General features: G+C 33.7%; 1 protein-coding gene across 4 annotated transcripts in view; it reads left to right on the forward strand.

Annotated features, from left to right (window-relative positions):
• The window catches only part of Gpr174 (G protein-coupled receptor 174), a 47,862-nt gene that overhangs the window by 22,590 nt on the left and 12,192 nt on the right, over nucleotides 1–13,080 (forward strand). For 2 of the 4 annotated variants that reach the window (XM_063246128.1, XM_063246130.1), the window contains 2 exons: nucleotides 9,882–9,940; nucleotides 12,848–12,949. The gene's annotated coding sequence lies outside the window, so the exon portion shown is untranslated. The remainder of the gene's footprint in view (nucleotides 1–9,881; nucleotides 9,941–12,847; nucleotides 12,950–13,080) is intronic. The other 2 variants (XM_063246131.1, XM_063246129.1) reach the window with 1 other exon arrangement.

Consider the following 13,080-nt stretch of genomic DNA (forward strand, 5'->3'; position numbering starts at 1 on the left):
TGTATAAAATAGAACTTTGTAAAATAATGCCTTATCTTCTGAAAAGAAAATTGGGAAACACATTTAGTGTGGTAAAACTGGAGACCCCAATAGTCAGATATTTATTATATGTATTGTGAAAGCATCTTCTCATTGTTTTGTAGAAGTTATCAGTGATGATTTAAACTGGATATGGTGCCACATGTCTATAATCCCAGAACTCTGGGAGACTGAGGCAGGAGGAGTAAAAGTTCCAGTCCAGCCTGAACAATTTAGTAATTTAGAAAGACACTGTCTCAAAACAATAGAAAGGGATGGGAATATAGCTCAGAGAAAAGGCCCTGGGTTCAAGTCTCAGTACTACTAAAGTGATTTAATATTTTCACTCATGTTTTAACCTTGTTGAAATAGTTTTATATTCAATATGAATTTCAAATTAAATAGAAATTAATAACAGAGATTTTTTTCAAGTTATTCACAAAAGAATATAAATTTAGGAGACATAAAAAGTTATTCCTATTTTATTTGGCTATGATTTAGATGCTCAATAAACCTAATCCAGTGTAATAGAGTTCCTGTTACAAGCAAAGTCGTTGGGCATTTTGGTGTTGGAGGAGTGTAAAGGTCCTTGCTAATCTTTGCTAGCAAGGAGGTTCCATTTTGTAGAATGAGTTAGGAAGACACATATTCTGGCATAAATAATATTGTAGAACTCACAAGTGGGTATGATTGCAATCAGTAGCTGATGATGAAAGCGTTTATGGAGAAAGTACCAATTTTTTGATATTGATCTTGAAGTATAATTAGAATTTTTATGGGAACAGATGAGACAAATTTAAATTGAGAAATAATCAAGAATATAGGCAATGAAAATAGGAAAGCAGAGTGTATGCTTGCCATTCTGTCTTTGGAATCTATGACATTGCCCTTTATCACTGAAGGAAGATTTTTAAATTTGAAGGCTCTTAGTTTTGGTTTTATGTGAAGTTTGTTAAAATGTAAATATTTTAACTCTACTCTTTGTCAATTAAGATCCACTTCATCCAGGAATGTGTATTTTTCAATGGGCTCTTCAGTTAGCCTAAGAGCAACTTTAAAAGATCCAACCTAACAAATAAAAGGAAATATAAAAATAGACACCTATAAATTATGTGGCTAAGTGCAAAACCTTAAGTACTAGAAACTGCAAAAACTGAACAGTATAATATTTTCATGGGCATAAGTGTCAGGCAAGTTTGTAATGGTTAAATTATTTATTAATAATAAATATTTGAATACCATCTAGAAGCATTCTTCACCAATACCAATTAGTATGTACAGTTCTCCAGAATATAAACTAATTGCCAACAAGGATATCTAAGGGAATAAAATGCAACCAAGCATTATTCACTGGTTATACGAGGCCAGGTGATGAACTTTTTATTGCCTCAAAGAAAATAATAGACTATTATTCAGAACAGAGTAAAAGTCTACTGGAGAGAAACTAAGTTTCAGAACTTAACAAAGACTTTGGACTTAGTTAAGTGAAAGAAATTAGTGGCAAAATGGCAATGTTCACAATAATTAACATTGTCTAACCACAAGTAAGTGTTTCTTTCCTTCATGACATTGGCCTACAAGATAATCATAGAATATATAGATGCTAAAATTAATTGAAAGCCTGACTGGAGGTGGCATACAAGTAGAACTTTTTTTTAAATCAAAAGATCTCATAGAATATTCAGCAGGACAAAACTGGTCAATTCTCTAATAGAAATAGCCAAGAAAACATTTTTCAAATTATTTGGTTATTGCCATAAATCAGCTGTTTAGCTATCTACTGACATTGAATATTTTTATTTATATTTTAAAATAATTTTATTGGTGCATTTTAGATATACATAATGATCACCTTCATCATAGGGAATGTGTGTATAATATATCTTGATTCTCTCTTCTTCAACATTTCCCTCCTTTCCTTTCAACTGTTCATCCTCTCTGTTATGGTTCATACACTGTGTCAACTTGAGGTTAGCAGTTTAACTGAGAGACTTACAGGGAGCCAGGGTTCTTACTTTATAAATATCATCCTGTGCAAAGGAGGGCAAGGAGATTTTGTGAGTGCTACACTTTCCATGAAGAGGGGGACGTGACCTGTGTACAATATAAGGTAGGAAAAAAGAGGCTTGTTTTGCTCCCTTTTGCTCTGGCTGTCCTTTTGATCTGGCTGCTGCCTTAAGTGGTGTTCTAATGCCATATCACCCTGGGTTGCAGCCAGCTGATTATGGTCTGAAACCTCCACAACAGTGAGTTAAATAAAACTTTGCTTTCTTCATTGTGGGTGTTGGGTATTTTGTCCCAGCAAGAGAAAAAAGTAACCAAGACACTCTCCTTATTTACAACAGCTTTGTTTCCATTTTTCCTCATCTATTTTCCTTCGTCCTTTCCTCCTACAAACTTTCCGGTTCCCTTTCTTATTTAAACATTTTCTATCTACTTTGCCATATCTATCATCTATTTTGGTCTTTATTTACCTTTTTGCTTTGTGATACAAGACAAACAATGTGATACTTAAACACATGCATCTGATTTATGTCACATAAGAATATGATATACAGGTGCATCCATGTACCTAGAAATCTCTCAAGTTTATGCATTGTTGTGACAGAGTAGTACTACATTGCTTATGAAAAACACATCCTCTTTATCCATTCCTTGGTTGATGTGCATTTGGGCTATTTCCAAGATTTATATGTTACAAATTGTGCTGCTTTAAACATGGATGTGTATATATCACTATGGTACAATGTTTTTAATTTTTCTTTTTTTAATTTTAAATTTTTTAATTAAAAAATTAAAAGAAAGGAGATTAAGATAAAAGAGGACATAACAATATAGTAACACAGGTCAGAATAGTACAATTTAAGCAATATAGTGTTTCACCACAAGATAACCTGACATAACAGTAGCTACCATAGTGTCCCTTTCCTTGAAATATTTGAATATAACTTTGTATATTATAGCCTCAAACACAACATGACAGTGTAAACCCATTCAAGAGAATGAAAGTATTACAGGGTATTTAGAACCAACTAAGAGAAAGTGAACAATTGTTTCTATATTATCTCCTTGTCTATAAAAAATTTTGTTTATACTATCACATATAATAAAATTCAATAAGATACAACATGATAAACCAATAGAGACAGAAGAACAAAAGCTTCATGGGACTTCAAAATAAGATGATATTATATCAGCAGTAGCTATTATATTGTCTTGTATTCCTCAAAATAACTGTTCATACCATCACAGACAATTAAAATCAAACAACCCAGAATAGAACCATTCCAAATAATGAAAACATTAGAAGGCTTCAAAGCAATATAATGATGAATCATATTTACCACGTACTTTTATGTATTCTTACCATTTTTTACACTAGGGAGACTATTTGGTATTTATACATGTGAGTTTGATTAATTTAGCTTATGAGTATGGTCTCAAGCTGCACACATTTATTTATAAATATCTCAGTGTGATCATTCTTTATAGCAGAGTAGTACTCCATTGCATAAAAGTAGCAAAACTTTTTAATCCATTCTTCAGTTGATGGACAGTTAGGTTGTTTTCAAGATTTGGCTATTACAAACTGTGCTTCTACAAACATGGGTGCACATATATCACTGTGGTATGATGTTTTTAGTTTTCTGGGAATATGCCTAGAAGTGAAATAGCTGGAACAAATGGGACTTCCAATGCCAGCTTTTTGAGATATCTCCAGACTGACCTCCACAATGGTTGCACCAGTCTACACTCCCACCAACAGTGCAGGAGAGTTCCTTTTTCCCCACAGCATCTCTAGCATTTGTTGGTGATAGTTTTCTTGATGTTGGCCATTCTTTCAGGTGTGAGATGAAATCTCAATGTGGTTTCAATTTGCACTTCTCTAATGACCAATGATGAACATGTTTTCATGTATTTATTTTCCATTTGTATTTCTTCATCTGAGAATTGTGTATTCATCTCAGAAGCCCATTTTTGGACTGGATCTTTGAATTTAGGGGGTCTGATTTTTTTTAATTCTTTGTATGTTTTAGAGAGAAGTCCTTTATCTGAGGGACAGTTCACTAAGATTTTTTTCCCAGTTTGTGGGTTTTCTTTTTACTATGCTGGATATTTCTTTTGATGTGCAGAAACTTTTTAATAAGCGGTGATCCCACGTATTGATTCTGGAAATTATTTCCCGTGCGGTTTGAGTCCGGTTCATGAATTCTCTACTGATCCCTATGTCTTCATGGATTTACTCAATTTGTCTTCCAATAGATTTAGGGTTTCTGCTTTAATATTCATATCTTTGATCCACTTAGATTTTAATTTAGTATATGGTGATAGGCATGGGTCTAATTTTAGTTTTTGGCATGTGGAGAGCCAGGCTTTCCAACACCATTTGTTAAAGATGCTATCTTTCTTCCAGTGAACATGTTTGGCCCCTTTATCAAAAATAAGGTGGTTGAATGTGTTTGTAGTTGTGGTTGTATCTTCTAATCTATTCCATTGATCTTCAGCTCTATTTTTATTCCAGTACCGTGTTGATTTTACTACAGTTGCTTGGTAGTACAACTTCAAGTCAGGGATTGTGATGCCTTTTGCCTTGCTTTTGCAGCTTAGAACAGTCTTTGCTATTCTAGGACACTTTTGGTTCCATATGAATTTGAGGAGTGACTTGTCTAGATCTATGAGGTATGTTGATGGTATTTTTATTGGGATTTCATTGAATCTGTATAGCAGTTTTGGGAGAATGGCCATTTACACAATATTTATTCTTCCTATCCATGAGCAAGGGATGTCTTTCCACTTTCTGAGATCCTCTTCAATTTCTTTTTTTCAGTGTATTATAATTTTCCTTGATAGGTCTTTCGCTTGTTTCATGAGAGTAATTTCTAAATGTTTCAATTTTTTGGTTGCTACTGGGAAGGATGTGGCTTCTCTTATTTCACTCTCTGTGATTTTGCTGTCAATATATAGAAATGTTATTGAATTTTGAGTATTGATTTTGTATCCAGTTACATTGCTGAATTTATTTATTTTATCTAGGAGTCTTTCAATGGAGTTTTGGGGGTCTTCCCTGTAAGGTATCAATCGTGTCATCTGTAAATAATGATGATTTAACTTCTCTTCCTATCTTTGCCCCTTTTATTTCTCTCTATTATCTAATTGCTCTGACTAGTATTTCCAGTACTGTATTAAATAGAAGTGGTGATAAGGCGCATCCTTATCTTGCACCTGATTTCAAGGTACATGCCTTCAATTTTTGGCCATTTAGTATAATACTGGCAGTTGGTTTGTCACAGATGGCCTTTATTATATTGAGGTAAAACAGTCTATTCCAATTTTATGTAAGGTTGTTGTCATAAATGAGTGTTGGACCTTATCAAAAGCTTTTTCTTCATCTATAGATATGATCATGTGATACTTACTTTTGGCTTTATTGATATGGTGGATTACATTTATTGATTAACCTATGTTGAAGCATCCCTGAATGCCTGGGATGAATCCCACTTGGTCTTGTTGTATAATCTTCTTGATTATTTGCTGCACCCTATTTGCCAATATTTTATTGAAGATTTTTGCATCTGTGTTCATTAGGGAGATTGGTCTGTAGTTCTCTTTATTAGTTGGGTCTTTCTCAGGTTTTGATACTAGAATAATATTTGCTTCCAGGAATGACTTAGGAAGGATTGCGTCCCTTTCAATTTCATTGAAGAGTTTGTGGAGTGTCGGCATGAAGTCTTCTTTGTACTTCTTGTAGAATTCTGGAGTGAATCTGTCTGGGCCTGGGCTCTTCTTTGTAGGTAAGGACTTAATTATATTATCGAGTTCATTAATAGATATTGGTTATTCAGCAGTTTTACATCTTCTTGACCTAGCTTTGGTACTTCATAAGTTTCAAGGAGTCTATCTATTTCTTCTGTGTTATCAAACCTAAGAGAGTAGAGGTTTTCAAAATAGGTGCTGATGATCTCCTGTATTTCTACAGAGTGTGTAGTGATTTCACTCTTTCATTCCTTATTGCATGAATTTGAGCTTTTTCTTCCCTTTTTTAATAAGGTTGGCGAGGGGCTTATTAATTTTATTTATTCTTTCAGAGAACTAACTCTGATTCATTGATTCTTTGGATTGTTTTCTTAATTTCTATTGCATTAATTTCTGCTCTGAATTTATAATTTCCTCCCTTCTTTGGCTTTGGGCTTGACTTGCTCTTCTTTTTCTAGGTGTGTTAAGTGTAGCTTCAGGTTATTTATTTATATTTGTTCTGTTTTCCTGATGTGGGAACTCAGTGCAATAAATTTTCCTCTGAGGACGGCTTTCATTACATCTCACAGATGGTGGTAAGTTGTATTTGTATTTTTGTTTGCTTGTAGGTATTGTTTAATTTCTTCTTTAACTTCCCTATTAGTCACTGATTGTGTTATTTAGTTTCCATGTGTTTGTGGGATTTTTGCTGCATCTTTTATCACTAATTTCTAATTTCATGGTGCTATGATTCAGTAACATACAGCGGACAATTTAAACTCTTTTGCATTTATTTAAATGTGTTCTGTGGACCAATATATGATCTGCTTTAGAGAATGTCCCATGTACTGATGAGAAGAATGTGTATTCTTATGTTATTGGGTTGAACACTCACTCACTCTCTCTCTCTCTCTCTCTCTCTCTCTCTCTCTCTATATATATATATATATATATATATATATATATATATATCACGTCCATTTGTTCACATATGTGATTCAGTTCTGTTATTTCTTTGCTGATTTTCTGTCTGTTTGATGTGTCCCTTGGTGCCAATGTTGTGTTAAGGTCTCCTGTTATAATTGCGTTACTGCTAATTTGGTTTTTCATTTCTTTTATTACTTGTTTTATATAACTTGGTGCTCTGGAATTTGGTGCATATATATTTCAGATTGTTATCTCTTCCTCTTAAAACTTTCCCCTAACCAGTATGTAATGATCTTTTCTTTTCTGATTATTATTCACTTGAAGTTCACTTTGTCTGAAAACAGAATAGCTATCCCAGCTTATTTTGGGATTCCTGTTGCATGAAGTATTATTTTCCATCCTTTGACTTTCAATCTGTGAGTATCCTTTTGGGTTAGATGGGTTTCTTGTAGACAGCATATGGTTGGATTTTGTTTCTTGATCCATTCTGCCAGTCTGTTTATTTTAATTGGTGCATTGAGACCATTTACATTAATGTTTATAACTGTTATATGTTGGTTTATTGTTGACATGTTATCTTTCTGCTGATGCATCTTTATCTTTCCATTCTGTTTAATTGTCTGCTTTGCTTAGTAGTTTTTTCCTAAGTGTATCTAAACTGTCTTTCAGTATTCTTTGCAGGGTTGGCTTGGTGATCATGAAGTTCTTCAGCTGTTCTTTGTCATGGATGTTTTCCATTGATTTTAAAGGACAGTTTTGCAGCATACATCAGTCTAGGTTGGAAACCATTTTTCTTCGGGATCTTAAATACTTCACTTCTTGACTTTATTGTTTGTGCTGAGAAGTCTGCAGTGATTGTGATAGTTTTTCCTTTTATAGATGGTCTGTCTTTTCTCTCTGACAGCTTTTAATATTCTATTCTTATGTTGGATATCTGGGATGGTGATTATTATATGTCTGGGTGTAGTTTTTTTGGTTATGACTATTTGGAGTTCTCTATGCTTCACTAATCCTGATGTCAATTTGTGTTCTCATGTTTGGGAAATGTTCAGCTATTACTTCTCTAAATATCCTCTTGACATCTTTTGTGTTGTCCCCTTCTTTTTCATTTATCCCTAACAATAGTATTTTGTTTTTGCTTGCATCATCTTGTAGCTGTTAAATTGTTATTTCCTGTTCCTTGTTATTTTTAAAAGATCCTGCCTTTCCTTTTCACTAGCTGCCATCCTGTCTTTGAGGTCTAAATTCTATCTTCACTCTCATTGAGGCGGTTTTTACAGCTTTCAATGGAATTTTTGATTTCCTGTATATCTCTTTGCATCTGCTTTACATATTCTGTTTGTCTTTTATATTATTCATCCAGGGATTCTATCTCTTTGTTTAGTTCCTCCAATTTTTTAACTGTGTCTTCTTTAGGTTTGTTTAGCACCTCTTTCATTACTTTTATAATTTCTTCTTTTACCTGAGAGATTATTTCTGAATTCCTTTAGCACTTCCCAGAGTTGCTTCCTTATTTCAGTTGCTATTATTTCAGGTATTTCAGGTGTATGGCATATATTTTCTTCTATTTACATAGCTCCTAAGGTTTCTTGGGATGGGCTGGAGATTTGAGGTTGCATTTAGGTCTTTCACTTTGTCATTTTCCTGATTTCTATGTTTCAAGTGTAGTTCCAAAGCTTTCCCTGGATGTGTTGCAAATTGTCTCCCATGCCCTAGGCTCCTGGAACTGAAGGGAAGTTTCTGAGCCTGGTCCAGTTAGGCCCTCAGGCCCTCCCGTGCCACCTTCAGTGCTTCAGGTACCTGGCCAGGCACCTAACCACTGTGGATGATTGGTTGAAGCTCTTCCTGGGTGAAGACCATTGCCATGGGACTCATTTCACCTACTCTCAAATCCTGTAATTGAAGAAGGTCACTGGGCATAATATAGTTGGTCCATAAAACCTTCCAAGGCTAGTCTCATGTGCCTGGGTTCTGGGTGCATCCTTGAGCTCTGGAAGAGATTATCTTAAAGTCTCCCCAGGGCTAGGGATGGCATGGACTCACTCCAGCCTACTCCAGCCATCAGCTGAGCTTCCCGGTTTGGAGAAGGTTACTGGGTGTGTTTTGGGCAGGCCTGAAACTTGCCAAGTGCAGCCAGGTGTGGCTGGGCTCTGGGAAGGTCCTTCAGCTCTGGAAGAGATGATCTTAAAAGTGTCCTCTGGGCTAGGGATGTCATGGACTGTTTTTAATTTTTCTAGGAAGAAATACTGAAAGGAAATACCTGGGTCAAATGAGACCTTTAATCTGATCTATTTGAGGAATCTATACACTTATTTCCATATGGGTTATACCAAGTTACACTCCCTTCAACAGTGGTAACGCATCCCTCTCCCCCCACACTCTTTCCAGCATTTGTTATTTATTTATTTCTTGATAATAACCATTCTTCCTAGGATGAGATTGCATAAGTGTTCTTTCAACTTGCATTTCTTGAATGACCAGTGATGTTTAACTCTTTTCATGTATTTATTTGGTATTTGTCCTTCTTCATCCGAGAAATATTTATTTATTTCAGATGTCCACTTTCATATTGGGTCTTTAAATTTGTAGATCCGTTGTTTTTGAGTTCTTTACATATTCTATATATTAGTCTTTTGTCTGATAAATATCTGGTGTAATTTTTTACCATTCTATATGTGGTCTCCTCACTCTGGTGGTTTCTTTTGAGGCACAAAAAAATTTTAATAAGATGACAACCAGATATAGGTGAAATTTTTAAATAATGAAGGAGGAGCCCTTATGTTTGCCATGTGTATTGATTATAATCAGGAAAAAAGACATTGCACTGCCTTCTACCCATCATTTTTTATTGTGAATGTAGTATAATGATAACAGTTGCCTCACATACATATGCCCACACATTTTCAGGCTCACATTATTTGCATACTTGCAGCACTATATCTAGTTTTTCTTGGCTTACTAAAGTATGCACCTAGTGAGCATTCTAAAGTAAAATTGCCTTTTGATAAAATGGTTGCCTATAAAAGAGAATGACCAAGAAGAGTATAAAATTCAAAGAAATAGTCTCAACTTTTTCATTTCAGTTCAGCAAATGTGTTCTAATAGTTTAGGTAGTTCTCCTCTTATATGCTCATAGAGTACACTGAATTTACCTATGATAGTACTTTTCACACTCAACAGTGTTTATTATTCTCTCTTACTAGAATATAAGGCCCAAGAACTCAGAAATCATGTGCCTCATTGACTGAAATGTCTACAAACTGTAAGCCAAATAATTCTTTTCTCCCTAAAAAATCATGTGATTTTTATTATTTTCTACATTTTCAGTACAAAGAATGTTGCCAAGAACATTGTAGATATTGAAAAAATACTTAATGAGTTTATATTTGATGAATCCATTACTTGTAAATAAGCCTTTAGGTACTTTGCTAGATGCATAAGTGTATAAGATTCAGGCTATAACTTCAAGGAGTTGATGGATTATTTAAAATGTGATGAGTGGGCAGGAAGACCCTGATATAAATAAGGAGCAAGCACAAATTATGATACCAGAAGAAGACGAAGTTAGTTACTTAAACAGTTACAAATATAGTTTAGAGAAAAGGATCAGCACAACAGTGTTGAATTATGCAAAAAGTATTTCATGAACAGGAGGAAATTTGAGGAAGTCCTTTACAAATCTAGAGGATTGCTAGGCAAAAAGAAGACAATATTGTAGGTTGAGGTAGCAGAGGATCAGATGCTGTTTGTATAAAGAAAAAGGAGTTTAAGGAGGAAAAACAATTAGGCTGGTGAATAGGGCATGTTAGGGGATTATTGGCAAAAGTTCTAAAAGAGGGTTGTAGTGAACTAAGAAAGGCATTGCCAGAGTAGATAACTTGTGATTTGTGGGAAATAAAGAAAAATTAAATATTTTCAAAGAGGCAGTCTTAGAAAAAAGTAGTTATGACAGCCTGATGTAGAATGGAGTGGGAAAAATAGTAGATAAGAAGACTAACTAAATAATAAAGGTAAAAACTTAAGTACAAGCAGTGCAAATTTAAAATATTTATGGTTGTAAAAAATAATTGTTTTGCAAAATGCAATGTCACTTATAATAACGTTTGTTGAGCATATTATGTACCTAATGATATGTTAAATGTATTACATACATTAACAAAGTTAATTCTCACAGTGTTTCTGTAAATACTAAGATTATTTTCATTTTACAAAGGAAAAAATTGAGCAGAGAAATTTAGTGTTGTACTTCAGGTGGAACAGCTATTAAATGAAGGGGGAAAATAAACTGAGGTCTTTCTGGTGCCTAAACATTTATTATGTTTCACATGATATGGTATCTTCCTTCCAGGACCATAATTAAAAGTTGAAAATAAATGATATATAGTCCATGTCTCCATAACTTTGAGTCAGGCTGCTTGTGGAAATAGAATATTGCTTGAAGTTGGAGAGATGATGGTTATCATTTGAGATATATTGTATTTTACAGTCAACTAACATATATTTACTAGTTATTTCATTTAACAAATATTGAGCACTTTGTATCTTGCACCGTTCTTAGCTCAGGTAAGTAGTAATAAATGAAATATGGAAGAATCTACTCCTAATGGACTTTAATTTCCAGTCAGTAAAGTTATACAACAGAAAATAAGTAAGTAAGAAAGGATGCACTATTTTATGGTGATTGACCTGGAAAAATAATATAGACATGATGTGGAGAGCACTTTTATGATTTGGAGTGTGATTTTAAATAGGAAGCACACGGAAAGCTTCATGAAAAGGTAATACTGAAGCATATATGTGTGGGTGTAAATGGGTTGGTAGGTGTCTGAAGAGGACATGAAATCTACTCTAAGAAATTTCAACTAAACAACACAACATCATTAACAAGACCCACCATATGTACTAAGATTCTCATGATCGGTTTATTTTATAACTGAAAATGTTTAACTTTTGACCATTTCTCACTCTACCCTTTCCTCTGACAATCACCATTTGATTCCACATATTTCATATATATTACATTTTAATTTATCTGTTGATGGTTATTTAGTTTGCTTCAGTATTTGTCTGTTGAAAATCATGGTGAAGAAAACATGAAAACAAAGTTATTTCTTCAACATACTGACTTTATATTCTTGGCATCCATATGAAGAACTGGTATCACTCAATCATACTGTAGTTTTTAAAAAAAAATTTAAAGAATCTCCATACTGCTTTCCAAAATGGCTGTATCAATTTCCAATTTACAAAAGTGTGAAAGGGTTACCTTTCCTCTACATCCTAACATTTGTTATCTTTTGTCTTTGATTTTGTTAATCCTTTTATTGGTGTGAATTGATATCTCATCGTATTTTGATTATTATTTCCCATATATAATGATATTAAATATCATTTCACATACCTATTTGCCATCTTCTTTTCTCTAACATCTAATAAAAATTTCTACCTGTGAAAACATCTCAAAGATATTATTCAGTTTGTGAACTAAATGATGTTAACTACAATGGATTTTTGTCAATATTTTCTTCCAAAATTGTCTTTACCTTTGTTTTATAAAACTAGTTTTCTAGAGGCTCCTTGTATGAGGAATTTCAAATAGTTAACCTCTTGCACCTGAATGTATATTTCTTTGTACTCATTCACCTCTTTTATTTTCCTTTTCTTTTCTTCTATTTGTATTAGCAGTGTTTGTAGTACATAATATTTACATTCATTGTGAGGAGTTGGTACATATACATAATATATATTCTTTTACTCACACTTTTAAATAAAATAAGCACCATATCAAATAAAAAGTGTTATTTTACTTATCAGGAAATTGAGGCAAAATGATAACAATAACAATTCTTTCAAGTGCTGAATCATGCATTCCTAAATCTAAATGGATTTGATGATCTGAAGCAAGATTTTCATAATGATTTTATTTTTGATCTCCCTACATATCGTTAAGTCCTGGATTTTAGCATTCTTGAAGCAACCATCCAAGTTCCTTACCTCAAATTTTTTTTACCTCAAAACATGAGTCAAAGATCCAAATGAGTCAACTTTCTGGGAATTTTGATTTGTGTTACGGTGTCTTGAATAATTATGGGGTTGTCTTGAATGGTGACTGAATTATCCATATAAATAGAATTGTTTAAAGCAAGTCTTCTTGTCCTCTTACTTTCAGACATCTTGGGAGGATTTGGAGCACATCACTGGCACCCAAATGATGGTTCAAGGACAAATTCTGGATTGGCTACATCAGAATCATATGGAAAACTTTTAAAAGGTAGATTTCAGGCCCTATTCCAAACACATTGACTCAAAATCTCTCAAGGAAAGATGTACTAGAAACAAAATTGAATAACAATATCAATACTTCCCCAGATGAATCTAATGATCTGTGAAATTTATAAAGCA

Source organism: Cavia porcellus, unplaced genomic scaffold (assembly GCF_034190915.1).
Source record: "Cavia porcellus strain 051 isolate PalLab524CR breed Dunkin Hartley unplaced genomic scaffold, mCavPor4.1 scaffold_3, whole genome shotgun sequence".
Taxonomy (NCBI): domain Eukaryota; kingdom Metazoa; phylum Chordata; class Mammalia; order Rodentia; family Caviidae; genus Cavia; species Cavia porcellus.